We start from the raw sequence: 6,297 nt of genomic DNA, 5'->3' as shown, positions 1-6,297 counted from the left end.
ACCTGCAAGGTTCCTCTGTAGGGGCCACAGAAGGTGGCTTTTTTGGAAAAAGATCCATGAGTGCTCCTGCCTGTGACCGAGTGTCTCCCAGTGTCCTCGGAGCCCAGTGTGTACAGGCCTTCCCACTTGATCAGGGGAAACTCTGGGTTTTACAAATGAATAATTCTGCTGAACGGGCTCACCCAAATATCTGGAATGGCTGCAGAAATTCCTTGGCAGAAAGGATCCTGGCAACCCACCTCAAACTGAGGCCAACAGATGCTCTGTGCCCATGCAGGGAGCCTGGCATCTTTTGGATAAAGTAATACATAGGGCATGACTGAGTTTCCATTTCCGAGCAGCTTAAGCCTGAGTGATGAAGACAGCTGTGTCCTGTGAAGCTTCAACTGCAGAACCCTCATGTGATTCTGGCTGCTGTTTATAGCCTTCCATTGTGTGGAGCCCTGGTCTGTGACGGATGCAGTGTCCTTTAGGCGCAGATCGAACTATGCATTCATACTAAGTGGCCCCCTCAAGTCTTCCAAAACAGTTTTTGTTTTATTATTTAAACTATAATAAATTGGGGCATCTACCTTATTTATTGGTTATTTACCCACTTGCCACCCATCCATTCATCTATCTATCCACCAATATGCCACACCATCCACCCACCCGCTCACCCATCCACCAGTCTTCCTGTGCAGGTTAGTTTTTGTCAACAATGAACTAGAATGACCTCCAAAGGAGACCAATTGAGGAATTGCCTCCCCATTGGCTGCTAGGACGTGTCTGTATGGAATTGTCTTAGTTGATGGTTGATGTGGGAGGGCTCAGCTCACTGGTGGTGCCACCTGGACAGTGGTCCTGGATTATATAAGGAGGTGGGCTGAGAACCCATGGGAGCAAGCTGGTAAGCATTGCTCTTCCATGATCTCTGCCTTAATTCCTGCTTCCAGGTTCCTGCTTTTGTTGCTGCCCTGACTTCCCTCAGTGATGGATTAGGAATGATGGATTAGGAATATAAACCAAAGAAATCTTTCCTCCTCACATTGACTCTTCTTGATGTTTTTATCACAGCAACGTAAAGTGAAAGTAAAACATTTAATCTCCACTCATCCCTTTCCCTGTCCATCTACCCACTTATCTGTCCCCATCCATGCAACTAATAATTGGTGTGTAATGTCTAGTAGACACTAGAGATACAAAGCTAAATAAAACAGAATTAGAGTAGAGGTTGGAATGAAAAAAAAGTTTATTCTTAGATCCTTGTCTTATATCTGTTTGAAGTATGGTGTGAGTTTTCCTGATACCCCAAGAAGCTGGAAAGCCAAAATTGAAGGCACTGAAATTTTTAGACCCTGAGGAATACATAAGATGAAACATTCCAGAGAGTGGGTGTAATTAGGGTTTCTATTGCTGTGAAGATACATTTTAACCACTGCAATTCATTATTTATATATATATATATATATATATATATATATATATATATATATATATGTAAAATATGTGTATATATGAATTATATATGTGTATATATACACACTATATATTATACATTTATATATTATATATAGTATACATCACACATATTATATATTTCATTGGGACTGGCTTACAGTATCAGGTTTAGACTGTTACTGTCATGGTAGGAAACATGGCAGCATACAGGCCAGCATGGTGCTGGAGAAGGAGCTGAGAGTGCTACTTCTTGATCTGCAGGCAGCAAGGAAAGACTGCCTACCACACTAGGCATAGCTTGAGCATATGAGATGTCTAAGCCTGACCCCCACAGTGACACACTTCCTCCGACAAAGCCACACCTCCTAACAGTGTCACTCCCTACGGGCCTGTGGGGGCCATTTTCATTCACACCACCACAGCAGGACTAGGGCAAAACCTCACAAAGGGAGTAGCCAGCTCCCCCTGCTGTGGACTCTCACCCTGCTGCTTGCAGAGCCACTCGGCCCTTCAGGCTTTCCTTGTTTTAGATAACAAGAATTGTCACAACCTGCAACAGATGGTTCTGGATGCTCTTGGGCCCTGGGGAGGTGAAAGCAAGCACCCACGGGTGGGCCACTTAACACTGAGTGTGGGACCCAAAGGATTCATTTTCAGCACTGGGACCAAGATCTTAATCATTGGTTTTTTTTATCTTAAATCTAATGCAAATATGTCATTAACCAGAATGTAATTTTTATCTATTAAGATTCGGAAACAAAACCTCACGTGTTTAAGAAGGCGTGTGCTTAGAAGGACAGTGCTGGAATGTGGTCTAGGAATGAAGGTGTGTGAGGGGAATTCTTAGTGCTTGTGAGAACACTCCAAGAAAATAAGATAAGAGTCTTGTGACCTCAGGTTTTTTCTTTTTCCCCAAAACAGAGTTGTTCTTGGAGTGTGCTGTGCTCCTCCCAGGTGTATCGGATATGAGTGAATTTGCTTCAGATTACCTATTATTATGTTCTGTTATTAATTATCCTTTATGTGACTCTATGGGGGAAAAGATGCTTTTGCCATGTGCAGCTTGTTCTTGTGATTATACACAGCCTGAACTCATGAGAACTTTATTCATCTGAACGTCTTAACCCTGAGAATATAAGTCGTCTGAAGCTCCGAATAAAGTTGGCTATTGCATGAGGCTTTGGTCAGCTTCATTAGTTAGCTCCATTCTCCCAGGTCTCACCGACTCCAGAGTGGGGACAGACATAATAAGTAGAGAGCTCAGGTCTCCTCCCCTCCCGCCCCCTACTCCTGCCCAGGGTAGTCTCTTGGAGCATTAGGCTCGGTCTAGCCTTCTGAGGGAGTTACAGCTGAGGACGCTGTACTTGGCGTGTTCAGATATATACCTTTGTCTCCATACATTTACGGATGCACCGTTAAGCACCTTTCTAATGGTTGACTGTGCGCACGGGCAGATGTATGTATTCAGCGTATTGCCATCTTTTAACTATAATGCAACATTTGAAACCCTGCTTCTTGACAATATATCTTGGCAATTATTCAAATAAACCTACACATCTTTTTATTTATCTATTTTTTTGGCCTTCCGGTGTTCTTTAACACTCTCTAGTTTATTTAGCCATCATTCTGTTGGCTCCTTGGGGTGCCCTCTGCCTTTTGCTGTTGCAAACTCTGTTGTATTCAGTGACAGTGTACATATGACTGTCTGCACCTGGGTGAATCTCCTGCACTCTAAACCCCCACCCCACAACCTCCAAGTGGGATAGCCAGGTTGAAGGCGTCTGGAAGCTGGAGAGATGGGTTAGTGGATAAAATGCTTGCCACGTAAGAACGAGGATCTGAGTTTGGACCCCCAGCTTGGACGCCCAGCGCCTACATACAAAAGACAGGCGCGGTGCCACACACCTCTAATCCCAGCCCTGGGAAGTGGGGATGGGAGGAGCCCTGGGCCTCACTGGTCACCAGCAGGGCCGCTTGGTGAGTTCCAGGTTCAGTGAGAGTCTGCCTTCAAATCAAAAAACCCAAGCCAACCAACCAAAAAAAAAAAAAAAAAAAAAAAAAAAAAAAAGAAACAACCCAGCCACCACGACCACCAGTGAAAAACACAGGTGGGGAATGATAGAAGAAAACCGCTTTTGATTTCTGACCTCCACACCCCTCACAGCCCCTGCCCCCCAATATACAACACATACATAAATGAATATTGTTTTTAATCTAGAAGAGGGATTTTTTTTTTTAGGGACAGTTGTGTAGGCCTTTCCTGAAGCTGCCTGTGTTCATACACTCTTCCACATCTAGCTGTCAGTTATCTTTTCCATGTGAAATAGAGATTTATTATTATTTCTTTAATTAAAAACAAGCAGCCAGCCAGGTGTGGTGGTGCATGCCTTTAATCCCAGTGCTTGGGAGGTAAGACAGGTGGATCCCTATGTTTGAGGCCCACTGGGGTTACAGAGTGAGTTCCAAGGTAGCCAGGGCGACACAGGAAAATTACGTCTTGAAAAGCCAAAACAAACAAGCAGACATGCGATCCTGTAAAAGCTACAGGGAAGTTTCCTAATATTTGAAGTTAAAGTGGATTTATTTCCGTATGTGTACGAGAGTTTTGCCTGCACTCATATGTGAATGCTTGGTTCCCGAGGAGGTCAAAGGGCATCAGACCCCCTGGAACTGGAGTTGTGAGCTGCCACGTGGGCACTCGGTATGACACCCCAGTCCTCTTCAGGAGCAGTAAGTGCTCTGAACCACTGAGCCATCTCTCCAGCCCCCTTCCCCAGCTAAGGTTTTAATTTATGCTCAGTAAAGGAAAAAAAAAAGTGAGAAAGTAACGATCAATTATAATGATATGTCAGAAGAATAGATTATATGCATATTGTTTTCTGGGCTCATGTCTGACAGATGAGCCCACTGCTGGTGTGATTGCACTTGTGTAGCCAGCTACACCTTGATGTACACGTGCAGTTACACACTCAGAACCAGAGTGTATCATCTGCCGTCCTGTCCTACTAATGGTGTTCAATTCTCTTCTCTGTTGTACAGCACACATTGCTGCCTCCTAGTCCGTTGAATTTTCCTTTTAAAGTCAAGAACGATGCAAGCAGGTTTGATCCCTCCGGAGAGGAGATACTCGGTTATTAGATACACATTTCCCCTTAAATACTAAGCAAATCAAGTTAGCGAGCCAGTGGTTCACTCCGTCAAGCGTACGCTTGGCATTCCTGTTTTTCTTCTCCTCTTTAAGGGGAAAGGTTCGAAAAATGTCCTAGACTAATTACTGAGTTATGTACACAACACTGTTTTTTAGAGGAATTCAATAAAAACCCAAAATCATGAGTTGTGGCCCTCTGTCCTTGGCAGAATGCAGGGGGTTATCTTCACCTACTGGGGCAAGGTTCAGTATGTTCCATAGAGCCGAACAACCTGAGATCTAGAGTGAATTGAGGCAAATGGTAACTAACAGGCAAATAAGTAAATCAAGAAATCCTGTGGGAAGAAGCAACTGGGTCACTCCAGTCCTGCCGAGACTGGTCCTCGCTGCATCTGTTCTTAACCACAAGGTGGCGCTATGTCCCCTTTAGTTCTGACAGTCTTGTAGCTGGCTTGGGGGCGGGGAACGAACAGGGACAGGAAGCTTTACAGTTCTGAGTGAAATGCAACACTATTTTTTTTTTCCCTTCTGGCAGCCAGCCAGGCTAATAAAAAAATTTTTTTTAAACCAACGTTATGAATTGAAAACGGCTTTTAAGAAACATCTGCACAGAGAAACCTCTTACTCTAAAGGAGTCCAACCTCGTATTTATACTGTGTAAATTAAAATGGAAACTAAAAGCCCATTTGGGCCAATATGTGTAATCTCCAGGGTGAGAGAAAGTACTTGTGAAGTTAGCTCACTTTCCAAATGATGACATTAAAAATGGAGGGTACAGGAGCCGTGGACGCCCAAAATTTACCAGTGTACGTCTTCAAAGCTCAGTGCCTCCAAACAAACACAGTCAACCAAACCTCCCTTCACAGGTTCAAATCTGAGGGCAGAGAAGCAATTGAGTTCTAACTCTCAGCTTCTCTTGTTGTGTATGTGAACATGGCTTCCGCACATGTGTGACACACTCAGGCAGCTGTGCCCTGGCCGTAGGAGATCCAGAAGGGACACTCTTGTCCCTGTAGCCGTTCTGGAGAACGAATAGCCCCTACAACACCCAAAAACCAACGTTTCTATTTATGCAGAAGGCCAGTAGCCGCTTGAGAAAGCCAGCCCTCAGGGGGATCACTGATGTTGGTTGTCAACTTGACACACCTGGGAAGGTGGATGCTCAGCTGAGGGACTGCTTCTGTCAGACTGCCTGTGGCCACATCTGCAGCACTGTGGGTGGTGCCCCACCCCTACCCCCGCCCTGTGGATGGTTCTACGAGGTGTCAGAGAGGTAACTGCATAGGAGCTGGGGATCAAGGCAGGAGCGGTCCTCCGTGATCTCTGCTTCAGTTTCCCTGCCCTGGTTCCTGCCCTGAGCTCCAGCCTGCCTTGGGATCCCTCAGTGATGGACTCCAGGCTGAAGGATGTAATAAGCCCTTTCCTCCCGTGCCTTTGGTCGTGGTCTTTGTCATAGCACACAAGAGCAAACTAGGACCATCAGATCTGAGCTGTCTGGTGGATGGTCTGCCTGGCTAACACCCATGTGTGTAGCCGCAGCTTCTGGAAGTTACTGACGCTTTATAATGTCCACCCACTGAGATCAGCAATGGCTGGCTCAAATCCTTTCCTTGGGAGCTTGTGTCCAGATGAGTGGGTTGGCGGAGCTGGAAGTACTGTTGTGCGTGGAGGGGTTGGCTTACAGGGAGAGAGAAAGATAGGGAGGTGAT

Source organism: Acomys minous, assembly GCF_964271855.1.
Source record: "Acomys minous genome assembly, chromosome: 13".
Classification (NCBI taxonomy): domain Eukaryota; kingdom Metazoa; phylum Chordata; class Mammalia; order Rodentia; family Muridae; genus Acomys; species Acomys minous.
This window is presented reverse-complemented; position numbering follows the sequence as displayed.